Here is a 23,944-nt window from a genome sequence, read left to right as displayed (position 1 = left end):
AGATGGAGTACACAGTGAGAGCTGGAAATCTGCAAATGGCACTAAGTTTTGGGGGGGAAGTGAAATGTCAAGCCAATGGGGATACACACTACAGAATCCCACAAGGGTGTGTGAGTGGGCAGAAAAGTGACAGATGAGATTCGGTGTGGGCAAGTGTAAGATAGTGTATTTAAAGACAAATATCTCAAACTCTACAGGACTTCCTTCTGAGATGATGCATACCATGGTGGTTTATTTTAGGAAGAGTAAGGAGGGGAAGGAGAACTGACATTTATGGAGGGGCTACTAGGTGCCAGGTGTTCCATGGGTTTGGTTGAATTTTCTGCATGCGCAATGAGGAAATGTGGCTCAGAGGGGCAAAGCAAGTTGCTCGAGGCCACATAGCTAGAGCGGGGCTGAGATTCTGCTTCAAGCTGTGCTCTGTCTAGTCTGTTCCTTGAGGATATGAGCCCGATACATGAAGTGACCCGAAGACCACCAGGAAATAGACACATTGGGAAGACGCTGGAAACAGATAGCACAGGCTCCTCATTGCCCCTTCCTCTCTGGCCTGCCCTGCTCAGTCTCTTTTGTTGGTTCTTTCAACAAAACATTTTAGTGTTCCAGGCCCTCCTGGGCCCTCTCTTTTCTCTATCTATTCCCTTTCCCTTGGGGAAATACCGTCGTATGCTGATGAGTGCCGAGTCCATGTCCCCAGCCCCAGCCTCACCCTGAGCTCCAGACTCACACCTGGACTCTCAGGACATCATCAGGGGGTGTCTAACAGGCACCCCCAGACCTAACAGGGCCATAAACAAGCCCTCACTGTCCCCCAGGAGCCTCTGCTTCTGCAGTCATCCTCATCCCGAGAAATGACAGCCCCACACGGAGTCTGTCCTTCAACCTCTGCAAAGTGAATGTGTCCTGAGAAGGTCAATGGAAGAGAGGGGAGGTGGGCAGAGAGGTGTGAACTGTGGGACCACTTACTTTTGGAAAGATGAGGTGAGAAGCGGTGGTCAGAAGCCCAAGGAACCTTGACATCAGCAGAGAGCAATCAGTGGCTTCCATCAGCAAATCCAAGGGTGGTGGGATCAGGGGATGGTGAGGATTAGGGGGTTGCCCTTAGAAGGAGGGAAAGATAGATGGTAGGAGCAAAGCAGAGGGGGCCTCAGGCCCACCAGCCATTGCCATACTGGGGGTCACACCCCCCTCCCCGGCTCCCGGCTCCTCTCTACCTCAGGTCCTCTCCCCCATCTCATCCAAACCCCACTTCTTCTCCATGGCCCTGGGGCTGCAGGGCAGTGAGAGGGTAAGCGCCTCTGGCCGGAGCTAAAATCCCAGGCTCGTATGGCCCGGGTTGGAGAATGGGGGCCCCGGGCCCACCTGACTGGTGCACAGCAGGCCCCGGGCCTCCCCGCCAGAGCAGCGGCCCTAGTCCTTCCTCAGGGGGGCTTGAAAAGGAGAGGGAATCTTTCCTCTTGTTGGGAAGATGAAACCAAATGAAAAAAAGCTGTAAAGTCACTGGATTGGAAAATGAGAAAGCAGAATAAATAGGCTCTCGGGAGGGAAATAGGTCTTCCCCGCTCTTTGAACAGGAATAAACAGGGAAAGCGCCTGTCAGGAGGGGACCCACGCCAGGAAATAGGTGACAGCCCCGTCAGGAGCCACAGGGAGAGGGTGCCAGGGAGGCTGAATCTTCTCTCCAGCCCACCCCTTCCTTCTCCAGGACCAGCAGGCAGCAGGGGCCCTGCCTGCCAGCCACCTGCCTGTCCCCACCCCATCCATGCCCGGTCTGCCATTGCCTCTGCCCTGCTCCTTCCTGACACCACCCCTCTGCCTCTGTTCCACCAAAACAAAGCCACCTCTCTTCTCAGCCTCACTTCCTGTAAGAAGGCTTTCTACGCCTCTCTCTTCTCATATCTGGCTGAGGCACAGTCCTACGATAGATCAACTCTCTACCTATCCCCCCAACCCCTGGGCACCTGCCTGCCACTCTGTCCCTCAACTGAGCCATTTGCCCAGCCTCCTGTGGCTCATAGCGTGTAATCAATCTGTGTTTCTGTGTCTCCTCCTCCAGGAAGCCCCCCCGCCCCTGATCCCTCCAGCCCTCCAGTGGACTGACTGCTCCCTCCTTGTACCATTGCGGATTAGGGGTAATTCCAGTTACGGCACAAGCCCCCCTGGTCCGGTCTGAAGGTGAAACACTCCCAGTATGGAGTCTCACCTCCTCTGTCTCCTTGAGAGCAGGTCCATTTCTGTATCCCCCCAGTGCTTCAGGGCGGTGGGCTAGGTCATGACTGGGAGGCGGGCTCACTCTGGGGAGTGTGAAATGCTAGGAGCAAACCCAAAAAGAGGACAGAGTCAGCCACACAAGAAGCACCCGCCAGCACAGCCCGAGCCCCCCGCACCCCACAACACACAGAGGCACACACACCTCACAGCACACCAGAGACAGACAGATGGACACCCAGGTGCAGCCTGCCTCCACCTCGCTGCCCTCTCTGTGTCCCTGCTGGTCCACTTTATTGCACTTGAAAACCAGTGATGATCTCCCACCAAAGTAAAATCCTCACACAGCTAAACACCAGAGCACCCCTTTCCTCTAAGCACCCAACACTCTCCACAAGTCAGCACCATAAGGAACCTCGAACAAGCTCGTCCAACCTCTTTGCTTTACAGATGAGGAAACTGAGGCCCAGAGTAGGGCAGTGCCTGCCTGAGGCGGCCCAGCTACGAGTGGCAGCTGGGGACACAGGGCAGAACTGCCGACACCACCCCAGCTTCTCCTGGTGGAGGGAGGCCGGGCATCCACGAGAGTGAGGAAGGGGAGGGGAGGAGAGCTGGGCAGCCGGGGGGGGGGGGGGATGGTGTGCTGGGGACACAAGGAGGACACAGGGGAGGGCCACCTTGGGAAGGAGAGGAGAAGTGGGACAGGACACAGGTCACCTCTGAGCTCCAAGGAAACACTCCTTTCCCATTCTCCTCACTTCCTGTTGAGGTAAATGCCTTCCCTCAGGGGCTGTCTTCCCCCGACTTCCTCTGCCTGATTTTGGGAAAAATAACAATGAAAAGGTGGAAGGTAGAGACCAGGAAGAAGGTCTACCCACTGGCTCCTGGCTCCTCCCTCACATCTGTCTGTCCATCTGTCTTCATTCCCTTCCCCTCTCTGACTCACCCATCCTGCCCACTCCGTGCGTGTGCCTGGGAGCCCCCAGCTTCAGGCTCCCCCCACTTGGACCACCTCACCCACATCTGCTCCTCCCGCATGCTGCCCTCCATGGCCACTTCCCGAAATCTCTCTGGGGGCCTCCCTCTCCCGTCCTTTCCGTCTGTCCCTCCGTCTGCCAGGACTTCCCAGGCAAGCTGCAAAGCCACCCGTGGGACTCTGCCCACTGCCTGGGTCAGGACAGCGTGGGCAGCACGGGGAGGGCCCCAGCTGGCCCCGAGCCTGACGGGGAGGGAGGTCAGCCAGCTCCAGGAGGGGTGGAGGGCCCAGGCCGGCTGCTTCCCGCAAGCCTGCGGGGACAAGACAGATCTCAGTGGAAGCAAACATCTTGTCCGTGTCCCACAGAGGCCGGGGAGGAAATGGGACCGATTAATCCACATTTGCCTCTCCAGATTGGAGTCCAAGTGGGGAGATGGAAGAATTAACCTTTTCAAAAATGTAATTTCATAAAATCATCTCACTTGGCACGGACTCTCTCTTTATTACTATTATTTATGGCTGTGACCGTGCCTCAAGCCAGCACAGGTGTAGAGAGACAGAGGAGGGGCAGAGCGGCGGGGACAGTGGCCCCTGGGAGAAAGGGGCCACCTGACTGCAGCCCTGGCCTTAGGGCCCCCAGCCCCCAGGTCACCTGCAGCTCTTCTGTAGACATGCTCCTCCCTGGGACTGAGTCTCAAGGCACTCCCACGTGTCACATGAAGGAATAGCTTTTGTGGCCATCCTCAGCCCTCTGCTTCTCCATTGTTTGCCTACTCCCTGACCTCTTTCTGGAGCGCAGCAGGGCTGGTATTGTGGGGTCCCTGAGCAGCCACCCACTGTGCCTAGACCTGGCAGGACAAGAGCATCCGAGGACCCACCGCCAGAGACTTGCTTCCAGGCTCAGACGATGGGCATCAGACTCCCTCCACTGCCCATTGGGCTGGGGTGAGACAGTCTCTTGCCTTCCCTGGCCTCCATTACCTGCCTGTCCTGCCATCCTGCCTGACCTCCCAGCTTCCCCGGCTGCCACCTCACTGACTCTCCAGTGACGCCTCACATTCTTGACTCCTTCAGAGTCTGTGGTGCTCACCTGTAAAATCCAGGAGCCTGCATGGCATGCAGGAGGGACAGGGAGGGCACCGATGTGGCTGCAGGGTGATGAGAAGGGAGAGGAGTAGCAATGAGGGCAGGCCATCATTAGGACTTTGGCTTTTATTCTGAGCAAACTGGGAGCCAGTGCAGGGTCTGGAGCAGAGAAGGGGCATGACCTGCCTTGTATTTTCAAAACTTGCTGCTCCCATGTTCTCTGGGGCCTGATCTGCCCAAGCTGCTCCATTCCCTGCCCACCAGATCTCCTTCCCCTCCTCAGGACCCCACGGACCCCTCCCTGCATTCATTTAGCAACATTCACTGGGTGCCCATCTCAGAGTGTGCCTGGAAAGCAGGGAAGGAGAAAGATGTGCTTCTGCCCTTGTCGAGGCCTTCACCTTGTGGAAGAGGTAAGATTCCCTCCCCAGCAGCTCCTGGAAAGAGTACCAGGTGGACCTCTAGGATCCCAGGCCCCAGCTCCACCCTGTCACCATGTTGCTGTGTGACTTTGGGTAAGCAGCTTACCCTCTCTGAGTCTCTGTTTTCCTCCCTGGAACATCAAGGGTTTGGACCCTGCAGTCCAAGGTCCTTTCCAGCCAGGCTACTAATTCTCTTGGGTCAATGAAGGAGGAGGAGGAGCATGAGGAGGAGGAAGAGGATTAGGGCAGGATTTCCCCACAAGGGAGGGGAGCCCTCACTTGAGTCCCAAAGATGGGTACAGTTAGAAGGTGAGGTTCCCACCTCCTTGTCAGCTCCAGATCCGCCCCTCCTTCCTGCTCAGCTGCCCCTCCCGCATTCCCTCCCAGCCCCCTCTCTGGCACTGAGCAGAAAGCACATTAAACCTGCCCGGTCAAATCAGATCAGCATGTGCAACAATTTAACGAAAGATGGATCTGGCATATGTGTGCAGTTTTTAAATAGAGGTTCCTTGGAGCCGGTTGTTTCGCTCAGAATCAAAACAATTGATTATCTTTAGAGCCACTTACTGAAGCTTATCTGCCGTGATACGACGGGCCTGGGGTTTCCAGGGGCCCAGCCCTGCTCACCAGCCCTGGGGCCTGCAGCAGCCCAGTTGTCAGGGAGGGGGTGAGCATTGCAGCAGGCAGCACGGCAGCCGGGACCCCCCCTCTGCTGGCGGCCTAGCCCGGCAGATCTGAAAGCACAGGAAAACCAAACCCCTTGCCTGGGGGAAGCTTCCAGTCCAGAGCTAGTGTGGACCGTGGACAGTAACGAGTCAATGCATACATTCTAAGACGTCAGGTAGTAAGTAACACATGCTGCCAGGAAACAGAAAGCAGGTTGAAGACTTGGAGGGGAATGAAGGATGGGACATGGGAGCTCTTGAAACACGCAGGTCAGGGAAGGGCTCTCCGAGGAGGGGACGGAGGGGACATATGAGTGCTGAACTTTGCTGACATGGAGCGCGGAGGGGGTGGGAGGAAGGGCTTCGGGGCAGAAGGGACATCCTGGAGTCCTCTGTGCACTGGGGCCAGAACTGAGGCGGGGGTCAGGGATGGGAAGTGAGCCCCCTGCCCTTATCCGCCCATCCTGGCTTTCTGCCTCAGTTTCCCTGCCTGGCACTGCAGTTCCCTGCCAGTATGTTGCTCTATTGAGAGTCCTGACTTGTACTCCGACTCATTTGGCTGAGACAAGGAGATCTGTTTAATGCTTACCAGCCTCTTCCCAGGGGTACAGATACTATTTCCCACATACCAGGTTGGGTGGGGTTCCACTGTCCATGGGCAGATGGCTCAGAATCAGAAAGGAACGCCCAGCTGGCTTTGAGTACTGCCCTCTGCCTCCATGTCCCCCATTACTAGGCTTGACCTGCAAGTCTGGCTATGCTCCCCCATACAGAGTCCTGTCTAGCACCTTCCTTACCATGGGTGAGACCCAGTGGGACCTATAAAAAGCCCCCATGCTCTACAGCACCTCTGGAAACCCTCCAGCTCTGTCTCCCCTCCCCCTCCTGACCCTCCCCTCTCCTGCAGTCTGGTTTCTGTCCCACCGCCTTGCAGAGGGGCTTCTGTCTCTTGGCCACACTGATGTCTTGCTTGGGCAGTCCACTTAGCTGGGTGCTGGCCTCGCCCCTGGACACTGACCTCCAGCCTGTGGGGCCATCCTGCCTCACCCACGTTCAGCCCAGGCTCTAGGAGCCCAGTCATAGCCAAGTCTCTGGTTGCTGTTCATCTGCAGCCCCAAATCTGGCCCCCAAGGGCAGACCCTGTAGCTGGGTGTCCCTCAGCCATCTCTGCACAGCTTTCACCTGAGCCTAGCCCCCTGTGATGATGGGACAGTGTCTTCCTGTAGTTCCGGGAAAGGCCAGCCAGAATGAAATGGACCAGCCTGGGGATGGGCTGGAGCGGAGCTTCTTGCTAATGCTGTGGTCAGTCCCGTGTTTACAAGCAGTGTTAGAAAGCTGAGGGAAAAGCAGCCCAGAATGGGAAAGCAGGTTTGCAGGGGTGATGGAGCCCAGGTCCAGTGGGAGGCAGGATACCTGGCTCTGTTCTTGGCTCTGTTCTTGGCTCTGCTCCAAACGACCTGGGTGACCTTGGATAAATAGCACTCTTGTTCCTCATATGTAAAATAAGAGCCACTGGATCCAATGAGTGGTTTTCTAACTGTGTGCTGTGGAAGGTTCCATGGAGCCTTTTCAAAACCGCCCTGCCCCAGACACACACACACACACCCCCACCCAGGGTGGAGGTGAGAGTAAGGGGTTCAATTTCTCCCACCCAATTTCCAAACACAAGTATACTTGTGCTCCTGCTGTTTGTCCAAGCTGCCTCAAAATGCTTCCTACAAACAAGAGGTGAAGGTCTTCCAAATCCTTTTAAAACCACTTTACTAGATGACTTCAGAAATTCCAAGAATTAAAAGATTGTCACCAATTGATGACCTCAGCCCTTGGTATGTGCACTCTCTCCCCCTCTCTCCCCCACCACTATTCTGGCCATTATTCTCAACATCTTTAGTGTCCCTGCAGATGATCTGTTCCAACTGTGGCCCCCTCAGTTCATTGACCACCCCCTTGCACCAAAGATCTTTTCCTTTCCTTAACCTTCCCCGCACATGGCCACACCCTAGACCTTGTCATCACCAATAACTACCTGTCCTCTCAATAACTACCTGTCCTCTAAGCAGCCGGTGGGACCTACCTAAACCGCAATCAGATCAGGTCAGCATATTGTTTTCTTTCTTTCTTTTTTTAACTCATGATTCTTTTTATTAAAAAAATAACAATTTTATTGAGATATAATTTATATACAATAAAATTCAACCTTTTAAATTGTACAGTTCAGTGGTTTTTAATATAGTCACAGAGTTGTGCAACTAAGTCAGGCTTGTCATGGTATCTGTGTTCTTACGTAATTTACCTCACTTGTCAATGCTTCAGTTTTTGTTTTTGTTTTTTTGTGGGCCTGGTTAGTACTTGGATGGGAGCATACTGTTTTCAAACCCTTCTGAGGCTCCTGCGGCCCTGAGGATCAAAGCCTACAGGCTCTGAGTGATTCAGCCCCTGGCCACCCCTCCAGCCTCATCTTCCCCCAGCTCTGCCCTCAGTCGGGAAGCTCCGGACACCCTGGCTGGAGCTCCTTCCAGCCCTGGGGTCTTCACACTCATCATTCCTTCTGCCCGGACCCTTCTTCCCCCCTGCCCCTTCTTCACATGCCACCCTCATCATTCAGATCTCACTTTATGGGTCATCTCCCCTGAGAGGCACCCCCGCCCCATCTGCCACCACTTTCCATAATCTATTTTATCTTCTCCATAGGTACTGAAAAGGGTCTTACTGATGCATTTGTGTGTCATTCTCTGCCTCCTCCTGCAAGAGTATAAGATCTTTGAGGGCAGGGTTCTGACTCTAATCCCAGCACCTAAAAAGCGCCTGGCACACTGTAGGTGCTTATTAAGTAGGACTAATTGTCCCAGTCCGCCAGTTCCTTCCTGACGGACCTTGAAAAGCCAGTTAATCCCTCTGTGCCTTCCCGATCTATAACGTAAGGGCTCTAATACATATGTGCCTCCAGGGCTGGTACAAGGTTATTGGATGTGCTTAGAGCTTTGCAATGTGCAAATCAGCATGCAAAGGCGCTGCTGGCTCTACCTGACTGCAGAAAAGGAGAGGGGTTTCTAGCACCCCAAAGGGACTCTTCTGGTCCCATTTCCACCTGCCTGTCTAACTCAGAGTTTCTATTTCCTTTCCTTTACACCCTTGCCTCTGTTCCCTGTCCCAACCTCAGAGAGCCCCCTCTGCATTCCTCCGGGTGTTCCTAACCCTGACCCTGACCAGCAGACCCCTCCCCGGCTCTCACCCTCGAGCACCCCAGCACCCCTCTCTTCCAGGGTCTCCTCCAAGCCTGAGAGGCACAGCCCATTGCCCTGTCAATCTCTGCTTGTCCCAAGGACGCTTCTTGTCTTTTCTGCCCTACCCTTAGTCTAGCTCCCCCTGCAACCTTGCCCCCACCCGGGCACCTGCCTCCAAACCTGTCCTGTGGCTTTGTTTTCCGGTGGAAGCCAGCTAAGCATTCTTTTCTCATTTTCTGGGAGGCCCCCCTTATCACGTTAGTATCTAATAAGTCCCTGTGCCACACAGAACGCATGGTGATATCATGTCTCCGGGAGACAGGAAAGCATGCACTTACAACAGAACAAGGATTGGGTGAAGAGAAGAAGTTGAGGGCCGGACAATGCCTCAGTTTCCACAGCTGCATGGAGGAGGCTCTGCAGTGCAGATGCCCTAGATTTTCCATAACACCTCCCCCCACCCCGCCTTCCTGTCTTCCCCAGGATTGATGCATGGCCTTTGCAGAGAGGGCCCTGGGCTCCCCAGGAAGCGAGGATGATCAAAAAACCCAGATCAGGACAACAACAGCGGGCACACAGGGGATTCTTGGAAGGCTAGAGAAATGTCACCTCCCCAGTCTCGGACCACAACAGCCATTTATCATCCTTACTGTTGGGGAGCAGGCCTGAGACGGAGCTGACCTTGAGGAAGGAGAGAATCACTTACGGGGGTGGTTGCTGGGGTGCGGAGGAACCAGGGCCATGGGGGCGGGGTAGAGACTGAGGGAGCAAGGTAAGGGGGATGAGATCCAGACCATCCGGAGGGGATGCGGACTGGATGACGGTGTGCCTACAGCCCTGTATCCACACTGAATGCTCCATCCCCGGCAGAGAAGCCTGGAGAGACCAAACGGGAGGAAAAATGGCATTGCACGTGGAAACGGGAGATGGGAGGCAGCCGAAGGTTCTTCCAGAGCTACAAGTGAGTAATGAGGGTGTGTGCCAAAAAGTCCAGTCTCTGCCCTCGGGCCCTTCGTCATAATTGAATCTAAGCTGCATTCGTGGTTGAAGGGTCTACAATTAAGACCCAAATCCAAACACGCCAGGGCCATGGGCAGAGAGGCCAGAGCCTGCAGGAGAGACTCCTGACATATTTATGAAGATATTTCTAGATAGTTCTCTGTTGTTTCTGCTTCTAGTCACCGACCCTGTTGCTGTTTACACATATGTCTTTCCCCATTTCTTAACAAACAAGCATGTACGCTCGCTCCCAAATGCAGATACACCCAACCCCGATATTCCCAGGCACCATGCTATCCAAAAGCACTGGTTCTCACGCATGATCTCTCACACACAGCAGAAGCTCATGCTCACACCCAGGCCGGCTCTGAGAGCCTCTCCCCGCCCCCTGCCGCCATGGGCATGCAGCCGCACCCCAGGGCTGCACTCGGCACCTGGCATACACCAGTGTAGGGAGCCGACCAAGATCTCTGCCCTCGGGAGATGGCATTCTGCTGCTGCGTCCACAGAAATGCACAGACAAGGCCCCTCCGACCCCCGCACACAGACTCATTCACACATGTGCACATGCTCAAAGAAACTCTGAACAAACATTTATTGAGCACCTGCTTCATTTCGGGAAGCATGCTTGGTGCTGAAGACATACAAGTAAGCGAGACCACCATGGGTTCTGTCCTTAGGATGACCCATAAAGGCACATTCACAAACAGGCCAAGCAACTTCACACCACATATTCACATGCGTGCACACACACAGAGCTCTTGATGCTTTTAAAGACAAATCCAAAGTCAAAGCATTTTTATGATACCCTAGGAAGCAGCTCACTTGGGAATGAGGAGTGGGGCCCCTCCAAGTTCAAAGTCAGGTTTGTAAATTGTCCATTCCTTTCCCTGACTGTGTGTTCTTCTCCTTTCAATACCACATCATCTCTACTCCTCGCTATCATGTCCTTGCAATAATTAAAGTGCCAAGGGCTGCCTGCGGCCTTGCACTCGCCCCATGCTGCCTAAGACGCCTCCCAGCCTCCTGTGGTCAGGACAGGAGCCAAGCGCGCACCCAGCGGCCAGGGATTTCTGCTGAGACATTACATTACAACAGAGCCTGCTCCTTCCAGACATTTTTTTTTTTTTTTTTTTTTTTTTTTGCTTTTGCTTTTAAAGAATCTGAAATAACCTGGCTGTAAAAATGTGCTTTGGGCGGAAAGCTGACTCCCAGGGTCAGAGCCCAGGAGAAGATTTCTGCTACACAGTTTTGGGGAAAATAGCCAGCGCTCAGCAATTTTTATTTTCCAAGGGATAGAGAGAAAATACAATTGGAGTGGATTTAGGGGCTTTGTGGGGCTCCTCACCAGGTTGCCTGTGGTTTTTCTTTTTTCCTCCTGCTGGAGAGAGTGACAGCAGAGAGTGGACAGAGGGGAAATCGGAATGCAGGGCTGGGAGCCCATCCCTGTGTGAGCCCAGTGACCTGCTGACCCCACGGCGGGGTGGGGATGGGGGGTCCAGGGAGGTCCCAGGTTTGGATACCAGCTCTGCCTTCTACTAGCTGTGGGAGCAACAGTCTTTAAAAGCTCTCTGTGCCTCAGTTTCTTCATCTGTAAAATGGGGGAAAACAGCACATCCCTCAGGCTGTTGTAAGGATTAAGTATGTCTATATATTCTGTATTAGACTAGTGTACAGATTCCCCTCAGAGGGGGTCCTGGCAAATCCTCAGAGCATGTTGGCTCTTGTCAGCCTCCCATCCTTATCTGTATCCTTTATCGCCAGACAGGTGGCTACCAGCTCCCTGCTTATGAGGTGAAGGGAGGGTGAGTGCTCCTCACCCTGCCGGTCTCCGCCCTCCGCACCCCAGGGTACTCGTGAATGCGGCTGACTCTTCCGCTTGCCCCTCCAGCTCCTCACGCCGCCGCTCGTGCTCCCTGAGGCTGGCCTCTGCAGACTGCGCCCCCCAGGCCCCCTTGCTCTCCCACTCCCAGTGGGGCTTGGCCATCGGGATGTACCAGCAGAAGGTCAGAAGGCAGGAGGAGAGTGAAGTCGGATACTCCCTCTGGCTTTGGTGCCTCCCTTCTGCTTCCTCACCTGATCACTTCAGGCCAGAGCGAGGTAGCTCACGGCTCCCCAGCAATGCCCGTCTTTGGGGGCTTCAGCATCCTTGCTGATTCTGTCAACTGTGCCCACACCTTTGCAAACGGCCCCTCCCTTAAATATTCTGGAGGGGATTGAAAGCGGCAGGGGCCAAGGATGTAATCGCGGCTGTACATAAAGGTTTTCATGCAAAGATGGTCACCACAGTGTTGTTTATAATGACAAAAAGTGAAAGAAACCTACAGGTCCAACCATCAGGCATCGGGTGAGTCATCCAGATGGGGCACTGGGCTGCAGCTATTAAGAACAATGACAGGGGCGCCCGGGTGGCTCAGTTGGTTAAGCGTCTGCCTTCAGCTCAGGTCATGATCCCAGGGTCCTGGGATCGAGTCCCACAACGGGCTCCCTGCTCAGCGGGGAGTCTGCTTCTCCCTCTCCCTCTGCTCCTCCCCCCGCTTGTGCGCTCAGTCTCTCTCTCTCTCTCAAATAAATATATCTAAAAAAAAAAAAAAGAACAATGACAAGTGCAAGAATATGCACCAACACTGGAGAATATTCACTACACACCTCCAAGAAAAACAGCAGGCCTCAAAGACTATGGACAACCTAAAACCATCAAAAATAATACATACAGGTTTAGAAAGAGAATGTACAGGAAAGATATACCCCAAAACGTCAACTGTGTTATCCTTGAACATGTGAGCTATGGATAGTGGTTATCTTATCCCTTTGTACATACGTGTGTTGCTTTTTTTTTCTGCAGTCTCAGCTCTAAGCAAAAATTACTCTTTTGATTAGAAGTTTTGATAGTACAGGTGCAACTATTAAAAATGATTTTTTTTAAAGTTAATGTCATAGAAAAACAAACACCATAAAAGGTTGAGTGAAAAAAAGCAAAATCCCTCTCTCCATATATAATGTTAAACATATATATATACACACACACATAAATGTCTAACATAGCCTAAATATGACTTACTATTATATCTAAAATTTTATTTAAAAAGACTGAAAGGAAGCACAAAATGTTAACAGAGGTTAGCTGGGATGATGGGACGCTGGACAATTATTTACATTTAACAGCATTTTCTAAATTTTTTATAACATTGATTTTCAAATGATCAAATTACATTTTTTAATTAGGAGTCTAGGACACTTTAGGCCAAACCATTCCAGGGTGTGGACTCAGCCCTAGGCCAATGTGCCTCCTTCTGCCCCAATACTCTGGCTTGGGGGTCCCCTCCACTGGGACCATGGAAAGATGAGGCCAGGTATCCAAGGGGTTTGGAGCTAGAGAAATAGGGAAGCCCCGAATAGTCTGAACCTTCTGCCTCATTTATGCACGTTTTACCCTTAGTCCTTCATCCAGCACATCTGACTCTATACGCCTTGTCCTTTGCTGAGCCCTGTGGAGATCCAGAGTGGGTGTGACCTGCTCAGGAGACAGGACGTACCCCCTGCAAAGGGAAACGGCCTTACAGTGTTAAGCAACAATACAGTTAAAATAACAACACTTCCATCTGTCTAGGGCCTTATGGGCTCAGAACACCCTCACCCACATGACTTCAGTTAATCCCCACAGCAACCTCTAGGTGAGCATCATCAGCCCCATCTTCCTGCAGAGGAAGCTGCAGCCCAGAGAGTCCCAGGGGTCATTCCGGACCAGCCTATAATAGGAGACACCACAGAGCATCAGCATGGAGAGCCATGGGGTGTGGGTCATGCCCAAGGGTTCAGAGGGGACTAGCAGGAGGGGAGGAATTTCAGAGGCCAACTGGAAGCCCACTGGACTGTCGGGACGAGGCAGAGAAGAAGGGCTACAGTTACAAGCCCTTGGAAAATAATGGACCCATGTCCACAGGAAGAAGCAGACACTTGTCCTTCCTGTCCCTCTATCTGGAGGCTCTGGACTTCTGTCCTTCCTAGAAGGGAGCAGGGAGGGACCTGGGAGGTGAGGCACAAAAGGGAGACATTCACTCACATTTGTCAAGTGCACCCTCGTGTTCCCCAGAACCCAGAACAGTGGCTAGAACATGATAGTCCTCGGGAAGTACAGGCGGACTGAGGGAGGGACTGAATGCGGGGTGCCTGGTACCAGGATGGGGCAGGAACACCAGACGTGGTACTAGATCCTGTGGAACTGAGAGGCCAGCAAGGATGACAGAAATCGTCAACATACACACTAACGGGCAAGGCTTACAGACTGAGGAAGTGCCCTGAAGGCAGGTCCACAATTCTATCAGAGAAAAGAACAAAAGAGCCAAGACTGGGGGCGGGGTGGGGGGGCACACAAGCAGTGAGAGAATGTTCCACACAGAGAAAGCATGGTGTTCATGTCATCTAAGACTACACAGGGAGGGAGCATTGTGAGCTCCAGGGACTGAGAGGCCACGGACCGTGTGGCTGGAGCCCAGACAGCAAGAGGGCAAAGAGGACAGGCCATAAAGCTGGAGGGTGGACATTGCCAGCCATGCAGGCCTTAAGGGCCATGTCACGGTTTGAGGAAATGATGTCAAAAGCAACAGAAAAACAAGGGTGTTGTTTTCGGTGGGGTGAGGGTGGGTGTGGGTGATAGGATTCGAGTTGTGATGTGGGACATGGATTGACCAGTCTGGGGATCCAGCGGAGGAGCAGGACCGAAGTGCCCCCTTGCTCTCCCACTCCCAGTGGGGTTTGGCCATCGGGATGTACCAGCACAGAGTCTGAAACTAGGGTCTCAAACCTTACCCAAGACTGAAGCTCCTGTCCCTATAAACTGCCCTCCCTACCTGGGTGGGAGAGCCCCTCACTTCCTGCTAAAGCGATTTCCTATTGAACTGTTTCCAGGATATGTGATGTGATGGGGGCCTGGGTTGGGGGAGGCGCGGGGTGCAGAAAATGCACCAAGATCTTTAGAAAGGACAGTCCCAGATCCCTCTGGTGGCTGCAGTAAAGCGGCCAGCAGGCTCCCTCTGCGAGGGGGCAGGTGTGGCAGGTCTCCTCCTCTGCCTCCTTCAGGCCCGTGTCTGTGATTGTTTACAACCCAGCAGCAGGGCCTCGGGGGTTCTGTGGGGGCAAGGGGCGGGAGGGCGGCAAGGGAGGGAGGATCTCAGTGAGATCCCTAACATGAGCAAGTAGTCTCCCCGTGGGTCTAATCACCACTTTCCACAAGGAATTTCACTGTGCATGCTCGTTTGCTTTTTAATCATCCTCTAAATATGCATTTCCACGTTATACCCTAATGGCACCCAGAGAATCATTAGGATCTGTTGGGACCGCAATCCATGGCTTCGGAAGTCTCTAAGTTTATAATTTCGCTCTGTGACGCAGGTTTCTAGAAGTCCACAAATAACCATTTGCATGATAAAGTCACAACTCCAAAGTCAATTACAGCTACGGCTGGAGAGAATTTATTTCCTTTTTGAAAATTAAAATGTGAAATCAGGAAGTTGCCACACAAAAGCCTCCCCTTGCCTGGGTGGGAAGAGGGAAGGGAAGCTCGCACCTCCGGGGGCCCTGATTGACAGAGCGCTGTTTGGGGACCACTGGACAAGTCTGTGCTGGTGGCCTTCAGGGCGCTCAGTGGAGGTGGCTTTGGGACTTCACCCCGCATAGGGATGACCTATTTCTCCCCAACTCCCATCTTAATTTCATGCCTCCTAACCGGGATTGGGGGTCGCAGCTGTGAGTCTCCAGGATAGGCCTCGTCAGCATGGCCATCTCTGCCAGCTGGTCAGGTGGGGCCCCAAGATGCATAGATGCTCAGGAGGGTCTGGGGCCAAGTGACCACTGGAGCAAAGGGCCCCAAGCTGTTTCCCGTCTCAATATCCAGGATCCTGAAGGCTGGGCCTGAAAGGCCCCAATGAGGGGCCCAAATCTTTCCAGGGGCCTGGGCACTGCTTGCAACTGTATCCATTTCTACAAAACCAAGGCCAAAGGACAATTTAAGGTCCAGCACCCTTACTGAGCAGATGCGTGATGAAGGCAAGATGCTTGTTTCAAGGCCATTCCAGTAATGGACGGCAGAATGGGTGTGGACACCCAGCCTCCTCTCTGCGAGGGTGTCTTCCACTCAATCTGGTGGTCCAGCATGGTTTTAGCCAGACATGTGCCCACTAGAATAAAAATCATCCAGGGGTGTTTTTGTTCTCTGATCACGCAGAGATGTGCACAGGAACTTGAACTGAAGGCACAGTTCTGGCCAGAATGAATCTGCTAGCTCTCTGAAGCATGAATGGAACTATTAAAAAAAAAAAATACCCCCAGAAACAGTGTGTGCATTAGAGCCAAACCTGCATCCTGCATATTCTAAAATTATGTAGCTAGGGCAGGAGTACAGCCCAGAACTATTCTCCAAGCTTAACGGGTATTTTGTTCAGTTGGTGTTTGGGATTTCGAGTAAGACTGTGTCTTGTCTCTGGGCAGGTGCCAGCATGCTGGAGGCTCACCATGCACGTTCCTAGATGCCTTGCAAATTGGGGAGCTTGCCCCCAGCTGTTGAGCCACGCTGTCCCAGCCCATCTGCCAAGATGTCACTGTCCCCAAAGCCGGGGTCAGCCATGCCTCCCTCTGAGAAGGATCCCGGGATGGGGTGGAGAGAATTCTTTGATCAGGAGGATCAGAGCTCCAGCCCCCATACTCCCAGCAACCAGTCTGGAGAATTCGGGCGTCTCGCTTCCACTCTCTGAGACTCAGCTTTGTCACAGATGCCAGATGGGACTATCTGTCCCTAATTTGGCTGGAAGGGATGTAAAGCTGAAAGGAAAAGACCAGGGAATGTTAAAGGGGAACCCTGTTCGCAAATTATAAAGCGAACGGATCAAGGACCCTATTAATTTAGAAAGCATCACACTGATAAGCCATGTGAGGATACCTAACTAGCACTGATTTTATGGGGGCTTCTGTGTGGAGGAGACCCGAGCTTTGGGTTTGGAGTCACTGGCCGGGGTTCGATGCCTACACAGCTCCACTCAGCGTCTCGGCTGGACCGAAAGAGTCCGCACTCATCCTGCACACGGTAGGCTCTTCATAAACGCTCACTGATGTGTTTCCTATTCCCGGAGCCAGACTAATATTGCCCTGGTCGAGTTCATGATGTAAAGAGGGATTTCTTCCCCTTGTCCTCTGTACCCTAACAAAACACAGATGGGATTTCAATGACTACCGTTTATTGAGTGCTCAGCCTGTGTCAGAAACACACTAAATCCCAAACACACAGTATCTCATTTAATCCTGAGGGCTTGCTGAGACAGGCTCCAGCTTCAGGAACTGAGGCTCAGAAGGGTAAACCCCATGGCTGACTGAGGGCGGGGTCCTCCGAGAGTCCGTGCTCTAGGCCTCAATGTCAAACGGCCTCTCCTAAGGCTGAGCAGTTTCTTGAGATGCTCTGAACCTTGGTTTTTTTCATCTGAAAACTGGGCAGAGTGATGTTTCCTCCCTTACTGTTTTTTTTTTTTTTTAAGATTCTATTTATTCATTTGAGGGAGAGAGAGAACAAGCAGGGGGAGGGGCAGAGGCAGAGGGAGAAGCAGGCGAGGGAGAGGGAGAAGCAGACTCCCCGCTGAGCAGGGAGCCCAATGCAGGGCTCTGTCCCAGGACCCCCAAGATCATGACCTGAGCCTAAGGCAGACACTTAACCAATGGAGCGCCCCAGGCGCCCCTCCCTTGCTGCTTTGACGGGAAATGAGGACATAAAGGAGAAAATGGCCAGCCCCGTGCCTGGCACATCGCAAATGCCAAGAGACGCTGGTGACATCTTGTTTTGTTTTGAGTTGTCTTTTTGTCATGGCTTTAGTGGATCCTGAACGAGCTACTCACAAAATGCTCAGGCCCTTGGCCCTGAAAAGTTTCAGACTCTATCTGCATCTGATTAAACCTCAAGCCACAACTCCAAGTCAGGCGTTCTGATTCTGATGCCCTGAGGACAGGGAGGTGAATACCAGCTAACAAACACGCATGCCTTTTAGGAGCCAGACACCTGACAGCTATCATAACAGTCGAGGTGGGAGCCTCTCTTTCCCCTGGAAAGGTTAGGGCACGGAGCAGACCATTTAGCTTGCACTCCAGCGCAGGGGTGAGAGCAGAGGCTCGGGAGTTGGGGGGAGTGGTTTGGCACCCATACCTGGCTCTGGTCCTCAGCTGTCCCCTTGGGCTAGTCACCTCCTCTCTGGGCCCCCACTTCCTCCTAGGCTTAGATCTGAAAATCCATGCAGTGCTGGCACCCGTCCCAATTCATAATTTTTTTTAAGATTTTATTTATTTATTTGACAGAGACAGCGAGAGAGAGAGCACAAGCAGGGGGGATGGGAGAGGGAGAAGAAGGCTTCCCGCTGAGCAGGGAGCCCGATGCGGGGCTCCATCCCAGGATCTCGGGATCATGACCTGAGCCGAAGGCAGACACCTAACGACTGAGCCACCCAGCCGCCCCCCAATTCTCTAACTTTCAACAGCAATTATTTCTCCCGCCCGAGAACACGGCACAGGGACGGGGCAGAGCCACCTCCAGCCTCCTGCCTGGCCATCCCATCCTGCCCTACTTGAGGGCCCCCTCTGCCTGTCCCCACCCCACAGCCCCCCTCCTGCCAATTGTGCCATCAGCCATGCCAGAGGTATGGGGGCTTCCCAATGGGCCCGATCTGCTATGGGGGAGGGCCATCCAGCTGAGAAGACCTGGCTATTTTTCCTATGCCCAGAGAGGTTCTGTGTCCCCCCGACCAAGCCTCCAGCAGCAGAGCTCCAGAGCCCGTTGAGATTCAAATCCCTGTCTCTACCACAAACCTGTGGGCCAGCTTGAGCAAGCTGCTTTACTCCTCTGTGCCTCAGGCTCCTCTCCAAAAAGACAGGGGTTCATAAGGGCACCTACTTTACAGGGTTTGCATTAGGAATCAATGACTTCAGACATGTAAGGCACTTAAAACCCCGCTTGTCATGAACTTAGTGCTCCATAAACGCTCAAAGATGCTGCTCTAACCACTAGTAATACTCATGGTGGGAGCACTGTGTTCTGGACCCCAAAGCCTGGACTCTGTATTCATCGTACCATCTCAGCACTGGCCTGGGAGCCAGCACGTGGGAGCTCCCAGCCCGGCTCCCCTCGTGACCACAGCGTGATCTCGGATATGCCGTGTCTCCTCTCTGGACCTCAGTGCCCACATCTGTGCAATAAAGGACAAGATGATCTCCCGGGCTCCTTCCATGCTGGGACTCTGACATCCCTTTCTTCTCAGGACCACGACAACTGGTGTGGCATATTCTCCCTCTACCTGCAGGGTCGGTGCCAGAGGTGTGTGGGGAAGGGGGTTATTCATTCAGTCACTCACCTGCTCACTCATTTCGTCAACGAACCTTCTGGAGTGAGCCCACCTTGCCTCTCTCTTCCTGAATGACCCAGCCAGGGATGATACCCCCAAAGAACTTCCTTCCTGAACTCTGATAGAACCTCCCACTTATTTTCCCAGAATAATCCTGTTCTCTTAATACACATGAGTTTCTATACCTATTTTCCCGGGCAGGATTGCTCATTGGAAAGAGCACGGGCTTTGCATCCAGCAGCTTGAGGTGATGCTCAGCAGCTCTGGGACACCCATTTGTGGGTTATGAACTCAACACAGTGGGTCATGTCTGGCATTAAAACATAATGAAAGAGCAGAGTGGAATAAAAACACAGAAAATAAAAGCGTCCTCTTCAGGGTAAGGGGTGAGTGCTCACGTGTGTGTCTATGGTGTGAACGGCACACATCACTGTGGAACGTGGTCAAAGAAGCTTGAGCCACACACTTAGAGCACATAATTTGACTTCCTGGACCCAAGTTTCATGTAGCATGAAGGGATTTTGTGAGGATACGAGGAGAATAGCATCAATCCAGGCAAAGCTGGAGATCCCAGGTGGTGCCTCCCCTGGTTGTCTGGAGCCCAGTCTCTCTCCTGATCATTGAGCCTCAGTCCGTGAAAACCTGAGCCACCCCTCCACCCCCACCCAAACCCTCTGCCCTCCATTGGTCAACAAACCAGTTGGTGAATAAGAACGTGCATATTAATTCCATGAACATTAATTGAGCACCTACATCATGCCAGTCCTCGGCTTGGGCTCATTGCTGGGGCACAGGGATGAGGAAGACGATCAGGCTGCTGCCCCAGGGAGCTTACATTCCAGCATGCGAAGCCAACAATAAACCAGCAGATACACGCCCAGAACGACAGGCTGGATAACATGCTGAAGGCAAGGAAAGCAGGGTCAGGGCAGATAGGGATGCTCTTTCAGACTGGGCGGCCACTTTAACGGTCTTTTGCTAGCAAGCCTGGTGGCTGGCAGAGTACAGAGAGTAAGCATGTAACAACAACAGGGCTCTCGGTTCCCAGGAGCATCGGGAAGGTGAGACTTCCACAGCAGAAGTAGAGGAAAGCTGTACAAACAGAAAAGGTCAATGCGGGAGGGGGTGAGCGAACTACAGATCAGAAAGGGCAAGCCGGAGTGTGGCCAGGCATCCCTTCTGGCAAGAAGGAAGGGTAGAGCGCCACGGGGGTCAGGCGGCGGTCCGGTGGAGGGGGAGGGGCGGGACCAGAGGGAAGAAGGCCAAAGGGAGCCTGGTGCAGGGAACACAGAGAGCAGTCACCATGCTCACTAGCAGGGACCACGAGGGGAGACTCTGAGACACGAAGGGCAGATGGAGTTTACTCTTGTGCCAACAGTCAGGAGCCAGCTGCAGTGCACCAGCGACCACGCTAAGACTTTGTCACGTTAGCTGATGTAATCCTTGCAACCCTTGAAGCCGACACTACAACATTTCATCAAATCTCAGACTCTTTAGATTAGAAGATAGATTGTTTTGATATCCTCAAGAAAGACATGTCGCTGCTAATTAAACTTTGACATGTCATAGATTGTAGGAGGCGGTTGGGTTTCAGAGACGTTAAAGAGCTTAGAATGGATGGGACCCGAATCCTTGTTATCAGGGAGTTGGGGCAGCAGGAGGGTTTGAACTCGCCCCAAGTCACACAGCTGGTAGTCGGTGGGGGGATTCGGACCCAGGCCGCGTGCCGCTGGGGGGAGTGTTGTGTCCCGCACCAGCCTGTCTGGGAGGTGCCAGGGCAGAGACAGGTGCAGCGGGTTTCTGAGAGGAGGCGTGGCAGGTGTTTCAGGGAGCACGTGGGACAAATTGGAGAGGGAGAAGCCACTGGGAGGGTGACTGTGAGCCAGGCATGGGGTGGTGATGTGGCAGCCAGTCCAGGCCGAGGACAAGGGGGACGAGGGAGAAGAAAGGATTTACGATACCATGATCCAAGGTTTTAACACAATGGTCCTTTGCAGCAATAGGCAGGGTCTTTTTCTTCTTCTTCTTCTTTTTTTTTTTTTTTAGAGAGGGAGAGAGGGGTGTGGGCAGAGGGGGAGAGAGAGAAAGAATCTTAAGGAGGCTCCCTGCCCAGCGCAGAGCCCAACTCGGGGCTCGATCTCATGACCCTGAGATCATGACCTGAGCTGAAATCAAGAGTCAGACGCTTAACCGACTGAGCCACCCAGGCGCCCCTAGGCAGGGTCTTCTTAAAGGAGAAATGCCAGGGGTGTAGATTTCAATAATTTTAATTGTCACTGACAAGAAGGGAGGACAGGTGGAGACAAAGAGGAAGAATGACAGGAAAGGAGGAGGAGAGGGGGACAAAGAAGGAAGCTATGCAAAGAGGTGGGCAAAGTGGGTGGGTGAGCAGCCACAAGAGGCATTTGGGAACTCCTAAGTCAATAGAGCTCCCAAGGGACGAGGACTCTGGCTAAAGTCAGACTTGTGGATCTTAGGACCCAGATCATTAAGGCAGAGGATTCCCGGCCAGGTTCCCTGTGCTCCCTGTGCGTGCTGACCAGAGTCTCCAAGCCCCCTCCGGGAGACCTGACTCTCCGCACACTCTACTTATGGGCAGAGAGAACAAATCTCTGCTGCTCTGTGTCATTTGCCCAGGGGGTACTTAACTTCCCGCTGCCCCCACATCCTGCGGATCACACGGCCCGAGTTCCGTTAATCCTAAGATTTTATATAACATCTCTGAAATTGAAATGTCATGTCAAAGTTGAATCAGCAGCAATGTTTCTTTCTTAAAATAATAGTCCATCTTTTAATTAAAGGAGCCTTAAATGCACCAAAATACTGTAGTATCCCCTTCAGCATCTCAGACACACCCTGGGAGCAGAGACCATCTGTCTGCGCCCCAGGCCAGGGCCCCCTGACTCTGGGTTTGTCGGACTCTTGCCTGAGAGCACTCTGGGCCCCATTCAGCTCTGTTGGATTCTCCCCCTCCATGGATACGGATTCAGCCACACTGAAAATGAACACAGCAGAACCCGGATTCCTCCTGAGACCCCACCACGGCACCACAGCTCTCTGGACCCACTTTCTGAGCCACCTTGGGACAAGACAGACCCACCGGGAGGAGGCCAGGGCTCTGCTCTTAGTGCCGAGAGAAAATGGGGAGAGAAAATCCTCGTCACTTTTCTGCATAGGAAGAAATCAACTCCAGCCAACATCCCCATGTGGTTGGACACCTGTCAGCTGGGAGATGAGAGAGAAATCAAAAGAGAGGACCCTGGGCTGGATGGGGTCGGGGTCTGCAAGATGCAGCTCCCTGTTCCCCACCTTAGCCGGGAGGAGAGCTGGCTTCTCTGTTTATAAACATGGTGACTGGTGCTTGTAGAAGGCAATTTGTTTAGCGTGTCCTTAGTGGCAGGGTCTTGTTAACTGCTGGGACACAGAGGTGGGGCCCGGAGCAGGTGCCCTGGAGAAGCCAGTGTGCCTGGGAGGCAGGACACTGCAGCGAGTACTTACTTGCAGGCCCGTGTCCGATAACAATGTGCATTTAAGATATTGAGGTAGAACAGCTGAGGAAGTGCTTACCATAGCCTCTCATTTAACAAGTATTTTTAGCACCTATTGTGTGCTGGGCCCTGCAAACAGAGAACAGCATGGACAATGACCCCTGCCCCATTCCAGAGGCAGGAGAGAGACCACAACTGATAAACGAAACAAATAGGGTAATGACATAATCCATGCAAAGCTGCTAAGTGTCAAGGGGAGAAATAAAGCAGGAAAGGGAATAGGGAGCTCTGGGGATTTTAAGAGTGGTCAGGAAGGGTCATTAGATGGCAGCAAGATCAAGGAAAATTTCCCCCAGAGTGATGTCTGAGCTGAGGTTTTGAAACATGAACAGGAGCTCGTCAAGCAGAAGGGGTTAGAGGGAGAACCTTCCCAAGAGCGAGCAGGTGTGCAAAAGTCATTAGGTCTAAAAGCTCAGGGCTCCCAGGGGAGCCGCCAGGAGAAGGGGGCCTGGCCAGGTTATGGGGGGCTGGCACACCTGGCTTAAGGAGTCAGAGCATCGTCCAACAGGCCTGGGGAATCTTGAGGATCAGAAGCCGAGAAGAGATGAACTTCTGCTTTCTGCGTTTAATAGGATCCGAGGCGAACTGGATATGACAAAGCTCTGGAAAAGTGCCAAATGGCATTCCCATAGAACGTTGCACAGGGCATTCATACAAGTCCTAAGAACTGTACATGAAGGGAAGGGTTCCATGATCCAAACAAACAGTTTTGGCAAAAACAAAAAATACACACACACACACACACACGCTCACGCGCGCGCGCATGTATATGCACGCATACCTGCAGACTCCTATTTCTCGTTTGGAAAATCACAATGCTGATTTGCATGGTAAGGGACTTGAGAAGTCCTGCAGTAAATACACTTTCCGCTTTGCCAGTTCCAGCTTTTTTCAGCCTAACCCGACCACACAACTCTTTCATTTCTCTCTCTCCCCACACCCTCATAAAACCCATGAACTTCCTGCAGAAGCAGCAGATTGAGGGAAGTGCTGCCAATCAGTCCCCATTTCCCAAGCCCCCATATGCAGCCCCGCCCCCATCCTGTCCCTGGCTCAAGGGCCCATCTCTAGAACTTCCCGGCAGCAGCCTGCTCTGCCCAGCCACCTGGCAGCCGCGGCATGCAGCAGGTGAACACAGCAGTCCCGGTCACTCTCCGCGCGGATGGCATGATCCGAAGCAGCAGATAATCCGAAAGCCATTTATTTTGGGCATGCTTAAGTGAGCTTATTTTAACTTCAGCCTTACCTTCCTAATTTGGCCTCACTCACCACATGCTAAAAAGAGCTTGCTTTTTCGAAACATGCTGAGTGAAGACGGGGAAGCGGACCCAGGGAGATGCCTGGGGAAGCCGGCTGGGGAATTTCGTATGCACTGTGGCTAGTATCTCCTTCCTCAACCGCATGTTGGAAAGCCCTCCAGATTGGAAACTGTGCACTGATCTGGT

General features: G+C 53.0%; 1 protein-coding gene across 4 annotated transcripts in view; it reads right to left on the bottom strand.

Moving 5' to 3' along the window:
• LRFN2 (leucine rich repeat and fibronectin type III domain containing 2) overlaps window positions 1-23,944 on the bottom strand; it is a 175,328-nt gene that overhangs the window by 83,913 nt on the left and 67,471 nt on the right. The window contains exons 2-3 of one of the 4 annotated variants that reach the window (XM_032409872.1): window positions 2,204-2,311; window positions 967-1,100 (exon numbers count right to left, since the gene is read on the bottom strand). The exons of the other annotated variants lie outside the window; for them this stretch is intronic. The gene's annotated coding sequence lies outside the window, so the exon portion shown is untranslated. The remainder of the gene's footprint in view (window positions 1-966; window positions 1,101-2,203; window positions 2,312-23,944) is intronic. 4 annotated transcript variants of the gene reach the window in all.

The sequence above is a fragment of the Phoca vitulina genome, unplaced genomic scaffold, assembly GCF_004348235.1.
Source record: "Phoca vitulina isolate PV1807 unplaced genomic scaffold, GSC_HSeal_1.0 scaffold11, whole genome shotgun sequence".
NCBI classification, from domain to species: domain Eukaryota; kingdom Metazoa; phylum Chordata; class Mammalia; order Carnivora; family Phocidae; genus Phoca; species Phoca vitulina.
The sequence above is the reverse complement of the archived record's forward strand: the minus strand, read 5'-3'. Positions and strand labels throughout refer to the sequence as shown.